This window comes from Mauremys reevesii, linkage group 3, assembly GCF_016161935.1.
Source record: "Mauremys reevesii isolate NIE-2019 linkage group 3, ASM1616193v1, whole genome shotgun sequence".
NCBI lineage: Eukaryota > Metazoa > Chordata > Testudines > Geoemydidae > Mauremys > Mauremys reevesii.
The window spans coordinates 156,146,795-156,163,814 of NC_052625.1; the positions used below are offsets into that span (position 1 = coordinate 156,146,795).

General features: G+C 41.5%; 1 protein-coding gene across 7 annotated transcripts in view; it reads right to left on the minus strand.

The window, feature by feature from the left end:
- ADGRB3 (adhesion G protein-coupled receptor B3) overlaps positions 1 to 17,020 on the minus strand; it is a 626,613-nt gene that overhangs the window by 587,773 nt on the left and 21,820 nt on the right. The window lies entirely within an intron of this gene.

The window sequence follows — 17,020 nt, forward strand, 5'->3', positions numbered from 1 at the left end:
TTCTTTTCCCTCCAATATAGTTTTATAAACATTGATTCACAGAAACATACGAAGTGCCATATCAGATCTAATTGATGGTGTTTATAATTCAGTATCTTGTCATTATGTTTGGCTTGACTAGGATTTAATAGTGTGTTAAGTACTAGCTAACACCTTCTGAGTACTAAAATCTAAAATAGAATTTTAGAACGTAACGTTTGCTAACTTGGACCAGGAACACCCTTCTTCTCTCTCAGCTCTTTTAGCACACATTGAAATCTACATTGCCTTGTCTACTCTAGAGCTTTAGAACACTGTCTCCTCAACTGGGGATCCACTAAGGACCCAGCCCCGGGATGTGGGGCTCGGGAAGGGTGTGCCACCTCTGCCCCAACTCACCTCAGTGGTTCACCCAGTCCGTCTGGGTTGGTGGGAGGCACAACCAAAAATTGCAGTGTCACTGCAGAAGAGAGATCTCCCCCGCCATCAAAAGGGGTTGCCTCATAGCCATTGACTCCAGGAGTAGGCAGCAGCTAGCCAAGGAGACATACCACTGCTCTGCTCTATCAGCACTTCAGGGAACAGGACCAAATGGAAGGCAAAATCTGGAGAGGGGGCAAGTGACCCCATGTGTCCCCACATGCGTTGCATCTAGTTTGGGTTCCATGGGTTTGTCTATTTATTTGTCCACCCTCTGACAAACAGAGTCTAGGGACACCATTCCTTACCCCATCCTGGCTAATAGCTACTAATTGACTTAACCACCATAAATTCAGGGGCGGCTCTACCTTTTTGGCCGCCCCAAGCAGTCATGCGCGGGAGGCGCCCCGGAGCCGCGGGAGCAGCAGACCTCCCGCGGGCATGACTGCAGAGGGACCGCTGGTCACGGGTCCGGCGGCTGCGCTTGAACTGCCGCAGTCATGCCTGCGGGAGGTCCAGGCGAGGCGCGGGACGAGCGCCCCCTCCGCAGTCATGCCTGCGGCAGGTCCAGTCGTCCCGGGGCTCCGGTGGACCTCCCGCAGTCATGACTGCGGCAGGTCCCCCGGCCCAGCCTGCCGCCCCCCCCCCCGGCCCAGCCTGCCGCCCCCTAGATTTTGCCGCCCTAGGCACCAGCTTGTTTTGCTGGTGCCTAGAGCCGCCCCTGCATAAATTTATCCAGTTCTCTTTTAAACACTGTTATAGTCCTAGCCTTCACAACCTCCTCAGGTAAGGAGTTCCACACATTGACTGTGCACTGCGTGAAGAAGATCTCATTTGTTTTAAACCTGCTGCCTATTAATTTCATTTGGTGACCCCTAGTTCTTGTATTATGGGAATAAGTAAATAACTTTTCCTTATCTACTTTCTCCACCATCACTCATGATTTTATATACCTCTATCATATCCCCCCTTAGTCTCCTCTTTTCCAAACTGAAAAGTCCTATCCTCTTTAATCTCTCCTCACATGGGACCCTCTCAAAACGCCTAATCATTTTAGTTGCCCTTTTCTGAACCTTTTCTAGTGCCAGTATATCTTTTTTTGAGATGAGGAGACCACATCTGTATGTAGTATTCAAGATGTGGGCATACCATCGATTTATATAAGGGCAATAATATATTCTCCTTCTTATTCTCTATCCCCTTTTTAATGATTCCTAACATCCTGTCTGCTTTTTTAAAAAAATAATCACAGTTAATTACACTAATAAATAATCTAGATTAATCATGCTATTAAACAATAATAGAATACAATTTATTTAAATATTTTTGGATGTTTTCAACATTTTCAAATATATTGATTTCAATTACAATACAGAACAAAAAAGTGTACAGTGTGCACTTTCTTTGGTTACAAACATTTGCACTGAAAAAAAAAAGCAATAGTATTTTTTAATTCACCTCATACAGATGCAATCTCTTTATCTTGAAAACCTTGGGTCGAGTGCTGTAGTTATCTTTAGCAATCTCAGAAATCTGCAGTGAAAGTGTTCTTAAAACGAACAACATGTGTTGAGTCATCATCTGAGACTGCTATAACATGAAATATATGGCACAATGTGAGTAAAACAGACCAGGAGACATACAATTCTCCTCCAAGGAGTTCAGTCACAAAATTAATTAACACATTGGTTTGTTTTTTTTTTAAACAATCCTCATCGGCATGGAAGCATGTCCTCTGGAAAGGTGGCCGAAGCATGAAGGGGCATATGAATTTTTAGCATATCTGGCACATAAATACTTTGCAATGCTAGCTACAAAAGTGCCATATGAATGCCTGTTCTCACTTTCAGGTGACATTGTAAATAAGAAGAGGGCAGCATTATCTCCCATAAATGTAAACAAAACTTTTTTGTCTTAGCAATTGGCTGAACAAGAAGTAGGACTGAGTGGACTTGTAGGCGCTCAAGTTTTACATTGTTTTGCTTTTGAGTGCAGTTATGTAACAAGAAAAAAAAATCTATATTTGAAAGTTGCACTTTTATGATAAAGAGGTTGCACTACAGTACCTGTATGACGTAAAATGAAAAATACGATTTCTCTTGTTTATCATTTTTACAGGGCAAATATTTGTAACAAATAATAATATGAAGTAAGCACTGTATACTTTGTATTCTGTGTTGTAATTGAAATCAATATATTAGAAAATGTAGAAAAAATCCAAAAATATTTAATAATTTTTCATTGGTATTCTATTGTTTAACAGTGCGATAAAAACTGTGATTAATCGTGATTTTTTTTAATTGCAATTAATTTTTTGGGTTAATCGTGTGAATTAACTGTGATTAATCAACAGCCCTATTTTAAATCCTAGTCAAGATGAACCTGATGATGGTACAAGAAATCCCATAGTGAAGAGTTATGAAATAACCTACCCATCTGGGAAATTTCTTCCTAACTCTCATCCTTTGAGCCTTTTAAAATCCAGTTTTAAATTTCTATCTGATATAACTGTGAATGTTCTTTTATTATTCCTAGAACTGTATAATCCTTTCTTGTAATACTACTAAGTTCTTCCCCTCAATGAATTAATTCTTTGCTTTGATATGACACACCTGGTCTCTTTAGCCCTAAGACAGTCTAGAGGCATCATCAGGAGTAATTCCGCATTACTCTTGGAGGAATCAATCCTAGAATGGGCAATTGACAAGACAACAAGAAAAAGTACTGGACGCTGATTTGAAGATTGGATTTTGCCTTAATTCTACAAAAGAAACTCATGGAAAGTGGAGTAGGGGTTCAGTATATCCCATAATCCCATAATTACTCCAAAGGTAATAACAAAATGTTTTTAAGTACATCAGAAGCAGGAAGCCTGCTAAACAACCAGTGGGGCCCCTTGACGAACGAAATACAAAAGGAGCGCTTAAAGATGATAAAGTCATTGCAGAGAAACTAAATGGATTCTTTGCTTCAGTCTTCACGGCTGAGGATGTTAGGGAGATTCCCAAACCTGAGCTGGATTTTGTAGGTGACAAATCTGAGGAACTGTCACAGATTGAAGTGTCGCTAGAGGAGGTTTTGGAATTAATTGATAAACTCAACATTAACAAGTCACCGGGACCAGATGGCATTCACCCAAGAGTTCTGAAAGAACTCAAATGTGAAGTTGCAGAACTATTAACTAAGATTTGTAACCTGTCCTTTAAATCGGCTTCGGTACCCAATGACTGGAAGTTAGCTAATGTAACGCCAATATTTAAAAAGGGTTCTAGAGGTGATCCCGGCAATTACAGACCGGTAAGTCTAATGTCGGTACCGGGCAAATTAGTCGAAACAATAGTTAAAAATAAAATTGTCAGACAGATAGAAAAACAAACTGTTGAGCAATAGTCAACATGGTTTCTGTAAAGGGAAATCGTGTTTTACTAATCTATTAGAGTTCTTTGAAGGGGTCAACAAACATGTGGACAAGGGGGATCCAGTGGACATAGTGTACTTAGATTTCCAGAAAGCCTTTGACAAGGTCCCTCACCAAAGGCTCTTACGTAAATTAAGCTGTCATGGGATAAAAGGGAAGATCCTTTCATGGATTGAGAACTGGTTAAAAGACAGGGAACAAAGGGTAGGAATTAATGGTAAATTTTCAGAATGGAGAAGTGTAACTAGTGGTGTTCCCCAAGGGTCAGTCCTAGGACCAATCCTATTCAATTTATTCATAAATGATCTGGAGAAAGGGGTAAACAGTGAGGTGGCTAAGTTTGCAGATGATACTAAACTACTCAAGATAGTTAAGACCAAAGCAGATTGTGAAGAACTTCAAAAAGATCTCACAAAACTAAGTGATTGGGCAACAAAATGGCAAATGAAATTTAATGTGGATAAATGTAAAGTAATGCACATTGGAAAAAATAACCCCAACTATACGTACAATATGATGGGGGCTAATTTAGCTACAACAAGTCAGGAAAAAGATCTTGGAGTCATCGTGGATAGTTCTCTGAAAATGTCCACGCAGTGTGCAGAGGCGGTCAAAAAAGCAAACAGTATGTTAGGAATCATTAAAAAGGGGATAGAGAATAAGACTGAGAATATATTATTGCCCTTATATAAATCCATGGTACGCCCACACCTCGAATACTGTGTACAGATGTGGTCTCCTCACCTCAAAAAAGATATTCTAGCACTAGAAAAGGTTCAGAAAAGGGCAACTAAAATGATTAGGGGTTTGGAGAGGGTCCCATATGAGGAAAGATTAAAGAGGCTAGGACTCTTCAGCTTGGAAAAGAAGAGACTAAGGGGGGATATGATAGAGGTATATAAAATCATGAGTGATGTGGAGAAAGTGGATAAGGAAAAGTTATTTACTTATTCCCATAATACAAGAACTAGGGGTCACCAAATGAAATTAATAGGCAGCAGGTTTAAAACAAATAAGATCTTCTTCACGCAGCGCACAGTCAACTTGTGGAACTCCTTACCTGAGGAGGTTGTGAAGTCTAGGACTATAACAATGTTTAAATGGGAACTGGATAAATTCATGGTGGTTAAGTCCATAAATGGCTATTAGCCAGGATGGGTAAGAATGGTATCCCTAGCTTCTGTTCGTCAGAGGATGGAGATGGATGGCAGGAGAGAGATCACTTGATCATTGCCTGTTAGGTTAATATTTGTAAATACTGATACATACAAATGTCTTTTTTTTAATATTGCCAAGTGAGGACATTCTATGTGGGAAAAGTATAAACAAAGATACATATAGCTCGATGTAGCCCTTATTCAAGAGATGCTACATGAAAGTAAGATATGAATGAATACAATCCTTTGGTAGTATTATCTTGGGAATATCAATGAAGAATAGGGTGGTGATATTACCTCTGCATACAGCATTACTAGAGTACTGTGTCCACTTCTGATGTCCATACCTTCAAAATAAATTGGAAAGGGCTCAGAAGAGAGCTACAAGAATGATTTGAGTTTGGAAAAAATGCTTGGAGTGGAAGACTTAAAAAGCTCAATCACTTTTGTTTGTCCAAGGGAAGGCTAAGAGGTGACATGGTTACAGTCTCCAAATATCTACATGGGGAAGACATAATCTACATGGGGAACAGGGGAGAGAACGAGACAAAGAGACCCAGTAGTTGGTAGTTAAAGATAGACAAGGTCAGACTAGAAATAAGGGGACAGTTTGTTTGTTTTAAACAGTGAGGGTAATTAATCATGTGAACAATTAAGGATATGTTGGATTCTACATGACTTGAGTTCTTGAAATCAGGCGTGAATCTACTTCTAAAAGTTATGCTGTAGCTCAAACAGAAGTCAAGGATGTGATGCCGAAGTTACTGGGTGAGGAGTTTGTGTCCTGTGTTATTCAGAAAGGTCAGACTAACTCATAATGGTCCTTTTCTGGCTTTAGGAACTATCAATCTGTGAGACATATTCTGCTCTGTGCAGCATATAATCAATAAAAGAGAAACTAAAAAAACACTTGTTCAGACCAATCCAGCGCTTCTGGGTTAGTTCCATTTTATTCAGAATGTTAAGTTTTTTGGTTTGGATTTTACACGAGGATAAGACCAGAGGCCCAAAATGGATAAAAGATTGACTTTCACAGATTCGCAGGTGTGCTTGTTCTGAGCTAACAGCTGCTATGAACTTGGGAAAAAATATTGATGGGGTTTGAAGGACTATTCACTAGCCAGGTGACTTGATAGAGTTGAGGTGATCTCTGCTAAACTTATTAGCATGCAAGTTCTTTTATTGTTTTTAATATGTTTTCTCTCTAATGCTTCTACCTTTAGAATAAGTGCACTTGCTTAGCTGTGTGGTAACTTCCAACTGTGCCAATCACACTGTTTATAACTTCTAAGAAGAAAAGTAGAGCAGACCAGCTTAGGTAGTCTGACTTTGCCAGGGAATTCACAGGGAACTACCTGGGGGGGGGGGGGCAGGGAGGGAGAGAGAGAAAGACATACACACACATGTCTCCACTCAAGAGAGGAGACTGCTGGAGAACCATTTGCATGAGGGTCGGTGCCCTTGCTGGACCACAGAGACAGAGTACAGGTGCAGTTGTCCTAAACTGTGACACCTCTTACCATCAAGCTGAAATTATTGTACATTTCTTAGTGTTTTGACTGAAGATATTTACTACTTCATTTTAAAAAAGCCCACATATTAAAAAAAAATCCTTGAAAACAGCATACTAAATTGCACCACTTGGACATACTGCCTTTTTCAGTTTCCATCTCTTCCCACACACCCACAGAGTAAACTCTACAAGGCAGGGTCCTTTTCTTCCTACTTTCCCTTCCTAAGCACCTCGTTCATTGCTGGCACTATACAGATAATTAATAATAAATGGACCTAACTATGTGGCTTCCACCATTCCCTTAGGCAACTATACCACAGCCCGTAGATCTTACTGTCAGGAAGTTTTTTCCTGACATTTAGCCTACATTTTCTTATAGTTTTATTTTATTACTCCTAGTTCTACCCTTTTGAGCTACGGTAGATAATTCCTCTCCATTCTTGATCCCAATACCCTTAAAATATTTCTGGACTATTTACTCTCCTTAGATGTCTCTTAGCTAACCTTCACTCACTAACTGATCCACATGCACTTTTAATCTTTCCTTATCATTCACTTTAACCTAGGGTGACCATATAGCAAGTGTGAAAAATATAGATAAGAGGGTGGGAGATAATAGACGCCTATAAAGGACAAAACCCCAAATATTGGGACTACCCATATAAAATCAGGACATCTGGTTACCCTTGTGACGTTATTAACATGAACTGTGACCGTATAGATCATTGTTGCAATCAGGGTCCTATGGTTGCACCAGGTCTTACACAGAGGAGGTCAAGTGGGGTGTCTATGGAAAGGTGGTAGTTTGCTGGTCATGATTATGCTGTCTCTGTGTGTGTGTCATTTTTGTATTTGAAGTTCTGAATATTGGCTATGTACTTGTATCTCAATGTGTTTGATTCTAAGTAGCTTCAGTGAAGCATTTGGTCAGCTTCTTGAGAAAGGACTATTCTCAGTAAGTGCCCAATCAAGAAACACTTAACTGACAATGGACTTTGGGAGACGCCAATCCACATCTGAGCTTTCCTGGGAACGTTCAAACTAACGTAAACAATGGCGTCAGCCTGCAAAAAGCTGAATCATTCATGGACATGTGACTCGCCTGGTGGCTACAAACTCCATCTTGTTGCTGTGACTTTGCATAGAAAAACAAAGGGGTTTCTGCCCATAAGAGAGAGAATAGAAAAGGCCCATGAAACCCCTCCATTTGGTTTTCAGCTGGCTTACGAGATAGCCTCTCCGCCCCCAAGAGATGCCTGAAAGAAACTGGAACAAAGGACAGTAACTATGAGGGTGTGAGTGATTGCTGGATTCAGACTAGGAAGGAGCCCAGTCTGTGAAAAAGCTTATTGGAACATCTCTAAGGGTGAGATTTACCTGTATGCAGTTTCTTAATGTATTAGGCTTAGACTTGCATGTTTTGTTTCATTTTGCTTGGCAACTTACTTTTTTCTGTCTGTTATTACTTGGAGCCACTTAAATCCTATTTTTATACTTAATAAAATCACTTTTTGCTTATAAATCAGGGATCAGCAAACTTTGGCAGGCGACTGCCCAGAGTAAGCACCCTGGTGGGCCGGGCTGGTTTGTTTACCTGCTGTGTCTGCAGGTTCAGCCGATCGCGGCTCCCACTGGCCGTGGTTCGCCACTCCTCCAGGCCAATGGGGACTGCAGGCTGAGGGCTGAGGGATGTGCTGCCGATGGCTTCTCGCAGCCCCCATTTGCCTGGAGTGGCAAACCGCGGCCAGTGGGAGCTGCAATCGTCCGAACCTGCAGACATGACAGGTGAACAAACTAGCCCAGCCCACCAGGGTGCTTACCCTGGCGGGCCGCATGCCAAAGGTTTCTGATCCCTGTTATAAATTAACCCAGAGTAAGTAATTAATTCCTCGAGTAGTAAACAGCTGTGCATATTGCTCTATCAGTGTTATAGAGGGCGGACAATTTATGAGTTTACCCTGTATAAGCTTTATGCAAAGTAAAATGGATTTATTTGGGGTTTGGAACTGGGTATCTGGGTGCTAGAGACAGGAGCACTTTCTAAGCCATTTTCAGTTAAGTCTGCAGCTTTGGGGGACATGGTTCAGACCTGGGTCTGTGTTTGCAGCAAGCTAGTGTGTCTGGCTCAACAAGACAGGGTATTGAAGTCCCAAGTTGGCAGGGAAAATAGGCTCAGAGGTAGTCTCAGCACATCAGGTGGCAGTTCCAAGATGGTTTCTGTGACCCAACCCATCACAACCCTATTTTAACCTCCTCTTCATTTTGGTTGCTCTTCTCTGAACTCCCTCCATTCATTGATATATGTTTTGGTAACAAGCTACTCAGTAAACAGTCTTCCAGGAACGGCTGCACCAGAGTCATTTAAATGGTCATATTAGCTTCCTGTTACATGATGAGGTTCATTATTACCACTTTCCAGGTTTCTTCCTCCTCTTGTATTTCATATTATTTCCCACAAATGTATTACCTAATATTCTTCCAAGTAGATTCTCATTTTATTTTCTGCCCATATTTCTAATCTAAGTCCTTTTGTATTATCTCTATCCTCCTTAGTATATGCATTATCAGTTGTGAATTTAATTAAGAAGCAGATTATTTTCTTTTCTAGATCATTACTGAAGATGTCAGACCAAACCAGAAATCAATTTCTGCATCAGAAATCAGTACCTTTGGCCTTTGCTTATGGAGTTTTTGATAGCGTTCCAATCACAGACAATTTGAAATAAGTTTTAAAACAAGATTTTATAGGACACTTTGTTAAAAGCTTCACTAAAATCCATATACACATTTACTGAATTCACTTCAGCTACTCATTTTATAATTCCGTAAAAAGATGACAATCAAGTTTGTCAGGCAATATATATTGTTTCAGAATAAATTTTTGAATTTAGATGTTAACACCGACTATTAAATAGCTTTGTTATCCTCAGATGTAGTAATAGTCTCCTAATGCTAATGCTCTTCCATAATTTTATTAGTATTAGAAATTAGAATCATGGAACAGTAATTCCAAATCTCACTATTCTTGCCTTTGTTTAAAAAACTGAAGCATGTTTGCTTTTCTGTAGTTTTCTAATTCCACCAAGTTACACGATTTTAAGAAATACCTTTATTAGTGGTATAATTCTTATGTTAGCTACTTTTCTTAATGCCCTAGGATGCATATCATCAGGACCATTTGATTTGTTTATATTCAGATATTCCAAGTATTTCGTTATTTGCTCTTGATCAGTCTTCCTTACTTCTTAATTATTCTAATTGCTTGCTTCTTAATTTTTTTTATTTTTCTTAATTTTAAAAAGGAGTTTAATATTTTAGCCATGTTTAGTCATTCATTTCATCCCCTTCCATCTCTGCAATTTTATTTTTCCTTCAGATGTTATTATGAAAACCCTTATTATCTTAAACCCTTTGGCTAGCGTTTACTCCTTTTTCTTTTTTTTGCTGCCTTATCTTTTCCCTGCAAGCCTTAACTGACTCTGAATATTATTGTTTGGTTGCCTCCCCTTTTCCATTTCCAGAATAGGATTCAATAGTGATTTATTTTCTTGTTTCTCAGTGCCAGAAGCTACCAAAGGCATGGCACAGCCTGTGTGTCATATCACAGGCAAAAAAAGCAGACATGCAAAATGCTTTTCACTTCACTTATGTGAATGACATAACACTGCAGAAACTACTACTTTTAGGTAACCTCATGGTTAATAGTGGCCATTACTTAACGGAAGTTTTTTGCAAGACGGTTACAAAATCCACATCCTATGCTTGATATATACATACCATTCTTGAAGATCTTTGCCTAGGATAATACATTATGTAACAATTTTTCAGTTCACTTGTTATGAGCTTGCTTTTCCAGCAAAATCAATGTGCTTCAGATCATTTTAATCACGGTTAGGATATTGTGTCCTAAAGCTGTTTAAAGAATAACTAAGGAGCCTTTTATGTGATTGATAGCAGAACAAGCTGCTTGAAATATACACACATAAACATAGCTCCATTTGCGGGTTTAACTATTGACTGAATCCTGAAGTGCTCAAATGATTAAGATTTTGAGTCCGTCCCACCCCCACATCCCAAAGACTAGACTGCAACTCAGAACTACGTGGCAGATAGAAAGGTTCTGAATACTTTCTAGTGCCCTCCTTTCACACAGGGATCAGCAAATATTTGGGAGATCCACCCATACAAATCAGTCTGAATGTAAGTTTTCGCCTTAAGTTATTACACTTAAAATTGTTGAGAATAGCATTTATTTATGACCTGGCAATAAACAAACTTAGAAATTCATGCTAATACATCCCTATGATATTCTTTGAATTGTATGTTAAACTACTAGGACAAACTCATCCATGAATGCCACTGCAGTCAGTAGAATTACATAAAGTATGAATTTAGTATTTTCTTGACTATATGAAGTAACAGATGTAATAAATACTGAAATATGTAAACTGAGCAGGTAAATAAATGAAGATTAATGAAATATAATAAAGACATCACAGAGACTGGCCAGTCAAAAGCAAAACCATCTAACACCCTGCTCTGAAAAGGTCATCAGGCCACCTGCAGAAAGAGATGACAACCAGTCCACATTGATTACTTCTTCCGAGCAATATTTAACATTCTGTAATCTTCAGACCAAATAGAATCAACCCTATAAAATTGCATAAACAACTCTTTGTTAGTACAAATACATTGTGATAGAAAGCAACAGAGGTAGCTGTGAGATAAGGCAGCACTGACATCAAAGATTTTTGATAACATGTTTACAAAAGGGAAGTGATATTAGAACCAGTGGTAGGTATTTAGAACTATTTGGAATTTTTTCTGTTTGTATTTAAATACAGAAAATTAAGACTATATTGTTTTAATTAAAACATTTCCTTCTGTTCTTCTTTAGATATTTTGAAACATTCCATTTATAGATTTTTATTAATAAAAGATTTTTAGACTTGTTTACATTAAATTTTATTTTAAAAGACTCCTGTTGGCATTGTGACATTTGAGTTAACACAGCCAATTTAAACATAATTGACTTCAGAGTGTTATGTTCTGCAAATGTATTAGTAAAAAAGATAACAGTGACAACACTGTGATAGTTAATAAGGTTTCCTGATGAAGTCAGAGACATAAATTTGTCTTTTTTGTGCTAGTCAGCAGTGAGAGAGTGAGAGAATGAAGTGTGCCTGCTACATAATAGGCTGCATTTTCACTGAGAATTTCATGTTACAGTGTAAGTGACAAGAGTGTAGTTCAAGTTACTACTTTTTTTATATACATATGTCACCACCATGATTCAATGGCACAGACAAAATGATGCAAAATCCTGCTTACCTTACTCATTCAAGTCCTACTGAAGTCAATGGAACTTACTAGTATCACTAAAGCAAGCAAGATTTGGCCAACAGCTTTATAATAATTTGGTTTGTAGCTGCTTTTTTATTACACTCAACTATTCAAAAGGCAGTTACTCTAAAAGTTCCTACATTTTCATTATATTTAAATTGTACTGTTACCCTCATGACTTTGATTTTCAGAATGGAGCAAGAAATGTAAAGACAAAACAAATTAAACTCAAGTCCAGGTTCTTGTAAAAACACTGTTGCAGTATAGCTATTTAATTTCCTTAAGTATTAGTTACCAGAGTGACATTATGGACCTGATCCTGCAGGTAGTGCTCTGTGTAAAGTGTCACACTCCCTCAACTCTCATAGACTAAGATGAATTCAGGATAGTCAGAAAAGGTATTTAGCACCTTGCAGGATTGAGCTCTAAATCCTGAAATGATACATCTTTGTATGTAACCATGAAATATGTCTGTAAGTGTCTGTCCTTTAAAGGACCTAATCTAGCAGAGTATGTGCATGCCTTTCTGTGACACAGAAGCGGACTTTGTGATCAGACAAACAATCCAAGAGATAGTCTGGCTTGCTACTTAAGCTAAAAATAACCAGATAATTCTCCAGTTCTCCACAAAAAAATAGAGTGAACCAATTAAGGTGAAGAGAGCTCACAGAAAAGTGTGTATGTCCATCACCATTCACATACATCTATAGCCTCTTCTAATTTAAAATCCAGTAGTGTTTTGAGTCGGACCTGTTCTGAGCAGGCTAATTTGTGGGACTGAAACCTTGAGAGAACAACACCGTCAGATGGAGTTTCCAGAGCTGCAGATGAAGAAGCTGACCGTAGTTCTGGGAGAAGAGATGTGGTCTGTAGGGGAGAGTACGGGGAGGATGGATGGACATGCGTAGCAGGTAAGGATACCATGTCTGCCTGGGCCAAGCTGGGGCAAAAAGTATGACCCGGGCCTTGTCCTCTGTGATGTTGCGTAGAACCCTGTGTATGAGTGGAATCAGTGGAAAAGCGTACATGAAGGAGTTGTTCCAAGGAATGAGGTGTGTTTCCGAATCCTGTTCTGGAGCAAAATAAATGGCATTTGCAGTTTGAGGAGTGGCAAACAGGTCTATCAATGGAGTGCCCCAGTGGGAGGACAGCTGTTGAGGTATTGATGGATGTAATTCCCATTCGTGTTTCTCGGAGAACTGTCTGCTGAGTGTGTTGGCGGTAGTGTTGTGACACGTGGGCAGGTAGGAAGCGGTGACTTTTATGTGATGATGTATGCACCAATTCATAGTTTAATGGCCATTGTGCATAGGGAGTGAGATTGTGCTCCTCCCTGCCTGACAGATCAGAGTTCTAGGAGATTGATGTGCGGGCGCATCTCTAATAGGGACCAGCGGCCCCGTGCCTTGTGGTTGCCTAAGTGCGTGCCACAATCTATCTGGGACCATGGTTAACATGAGTACTGGGGAGTGTGGATGGAAGGGAATCTCCGTGCATAGGTTCTCTGGTTTTGTCTACCAAAGTAGGGAGGCCAATATGTTCGGTGGCGGAGTCAGTGTTATGCAGAAAACTATGTCTGCTGGGTTGGATGAATGTATATATGGAAATAGGCATCTTGTAGGGTGAGAGCTGTGAACCAGTCCCCTTGTGCAGTGTGGGTATTATTGTGCCCAATGTGACCATCTTGAATTTTTGCACCTGTACAAGCATGTTCAGTTGGCGTAGATCCAACGTAGGTCTCCACCCCGTGCCTTTCTTTTGGGAGTAGAATCCTTTTCCCCGATGTTGCATCAGCACATGTTTGACTGCATCTAGGTGGAGAAGATGAGCCACCTCCACGCAGAGAAGGTGCTCGTGAGAGGGGTCCCTAAGAGGGACAGAGAAGGAGAAATGATAGGTAGGGAAAATAGGAAAGGGATGGAGTAACCTGACTGAGCTATTTCCAGGACCCAACAGTCCTGCGTGATCTGTTGCCAGACATGGTGGAAAGTCTGGAGGCGGTAGCCAAATGGGCAAATAGGCGATGGAGTCAAGGGGTGGTTGCATGTACCCCTGACCAGCACTTTCAAAAATTGTTACCCAATGGTGGGAAGTAGTTGGTTGTGCCTGAGTTTGCCTGCATGTAAGAGGTCTGTTGCAGTTTTTACCAGTGTCATACGGTGTAGACTGGGGTTGGTGATATTGTTCTGCGCTGGGCGTTTGGTAAGGTTGATACCCTTGTCTTCTGGGGAGGGACGGGTAAGTGCCCAATGTGCAGAAAGTGGCTCTAGAGTCTTTCATAGTGTGAAAGATTTCATATTGGGTTTGTTTGTTTGTGTTTGTCTGTGGGAAAAGAGGTTATCTTTGTCAAAGGAAAAAAAACAGGAGTACTTGTGGCACCTTAAAGACTAACAAATTTATTGAAGCATGAGCTTTCGTGAGCTACAGCTCACTGTAGCTCACGAAAGCTCATGCTTCAATAAATTTGTTAGTCTTTAAGGTGCCACAAGTACTCCTGTTTTTTTTGCGGATACAGACTAACACGGCTGCTACTCTGAAATTTGTCAAAGGAGAGACTCTCCACTTTGGACTGCAAATCTTTGGGATATCGGATGCCAAGAGCCAAGAAAACCAGCACATCACCACTGCAGCGGTGCGGGCTGCTGGATCAGACACATCCAGGGATGCTTATAATGCCATGCTAGACACCAATTGACCTTCGACGAGGACTAACTGGAAGTCTGCTCTCCTGTCCTTCGGTATATGGGAGGCAAATCAAAGAGCTTGTTGTAGTTGTCATGGTCATAGCTTGCAAGGAAGGTAGAATAAAATTGCAATTCTAAATTGCAAAGTAGAAGAGTATAAACCTTGCGGTCCAGGAGGTCAAGATGTTTGAGGTCCTTGTCCTGCAGAGTGGGCTAGTAGTGTGGCTGCTTTGTTCTGTGTGTTGCTGCATCAACCACAATAGAATTGTGTTGTGGGTGGGAAAAAAGAAATTAATGTCCCTCGCAGGCATGTAGTATTTATGTTGAGCTTTCTTGCATGTTGGTGAATGGAGGCAGGGGTCTGCGAGAGAGTACCAGCTGGTTCTAGGAGAGCTTTCTCTATGGGTAGTGCTATCTTTGAAGGTGCAGAAGGTTGGAGGATTTTGAGAAGCCTATGTTGTGTCTCCTGGACTTCCTCCAAAGGGATGTCCTGAGTTCGTGGAATTGCATAAAGCCGTCCATGTTTTGTGGAGGTGGAGGCATAAGGGCGACTTCTGTGGCTGATGGCGAGGCAGGAGCCAGTAAAACAGGGAAGGGGTCATAGCCCACGTCTTCAGGAAGGGGTTCAGGAGCTCTAGATGTTGATAGAGCTGGAGGTATAGGCATAGGATGAGCTTGCGGTCTGGTAGAAGGAGCACAAGGAGAAGCAGTGGCAGGAGCCAACCACTGGTACCAGTGAGGCCAGGGCATCGGGTAGGAAAAAAAATGGGTCCCAGCCACTGGGGGACAAAGTAGAGAAACTGAGGCTGATTCTTATGATGCCCCATGTCTTGGGTTATATATGGCTCCAGTGGGGGCGGGAAGACTATCAGTGAAAGTATCCAGGTCACGTGGGGAGAGCTGCTGTTCAAACAATGAGTGCTCCCTGTCCCAGAGCGGAGAGTCAGGCCTAGGGGCCACAGAGATATCCTGCTAATGCAGGAATTGTTGCTGCTCTGTAGGCTGGTGTGCTGCAGAGCATGAAGTCTGAGCGGCAACCCAGAGTGATTTTAGTTTCACTTTGGCAGGAGCTGAGAGCTGTTTGTGAGAGCCTCGCAGAGGGTCTGAATCTGCTGGGGGTAGCAGGCAGGCTCGGTGCCGGAGGTGGAACTCGTTGGCACCGGGTCCATTGTCGGTGCCGGGGAAACCGGTGCTGAGGAGAGCTTCCCGCTGCGGGAAGTCGAGTCCCTGCTTTAGAGCCCCGTGAGAGTTGCTTGTAAAGTGCAGGGGTGGTCAGAGTTGCCTGCTCTCGGCTCTGACAGCACCAAGGGTAAAGACTCTGCAGGAAATCAGTTACCCTCTTGAGTGTCTCTGAGAGGAGACATTAGGGCTTCCTGCCTCTTCAGGTGAGAGGGTGAAGCCGGACTTCCAGTCGGTTCTGATCTGGCAGGGGAGCATGAGGGAGCGGGTTTACTGCTCTGCTCCATAGGCAGCTGCAATGCTTCTTGCCTCTGCTCCAGAGAGGGTGAAGCCGGACTTCCGGTCGGTTCTGATCTGGCAGGGGAGTGTGAGGGAGCGGGTTTGCCATTACCTGTCTCCAGAGGCGGCTGCAGGGATTTCTGCATGAGAAGCAGTCTCAGCGGCAGGTTCCTGTCAGGACGAGCCCTGGTTTTGAGGCTCATGCAGTGGACACACTTGGCAGGGACATGTGTCTCGCCAAGGCACTTCACACAGCACGAGTGCCCATTGGACATTCGCATAAAGTCCTTACAGGAAGCACATTCCTTGAATCCTGAAGCCCCTGGCATTATTGAATTAGTAATGCCAGGGGAGAGAGTCTCAGTGGGAGAAAACCTGAGGAATTTTTTTTTAAACTAAGTAACTATTCTAAAGGAAGGGAAACAACTAGGATATTACTAACTATTTCTGTGTAATTGTTTCATTCAAAGACCAGTGAAGAGGATCAGCACTGCTCCGAGTCCCATCTTCGGCCGAGGGCGGTTGAGAAGGAACCGAGGAGGGTGCGGGACGCACGCGCTCAGGAAGATTCCAACGAGACGGGAGATACCAACTGAGTGCGTGCGTCCCAACCAGGCACTGCTACCGAAAATCTCCGATCAACGGCACCGGGACGCACCGTCACCTATAGTGGAGCAACCACAGGGACAGCACTCGAAGAAGAAGTTTAACTACATCCATTATAGAAACTTCTGAATTTTATTTATTTCCCCACATTTCCCTAATATTATCCCATCTGCACAAACACCCCCACTCCCAATATTTTTATCTGGATCTCATGTTAGGTCCACTATCCTTCAGTAAATGAGTTTCAGATAGACCATTCTTCAGAATACCACAGCAATTCTCCTTTATTCACTTAAAGAATCACTCGTGAATAAAGGCATTCCCCTTTACTAACTTGCCCAGATCCTATATGGCCATGAAATGAGCGAACAAGACTTAAAATTATACCTTCAGTGCTGAGCGTGAGGATGTTTATAAACCAGTGACAATGCTGAGTGTGAGG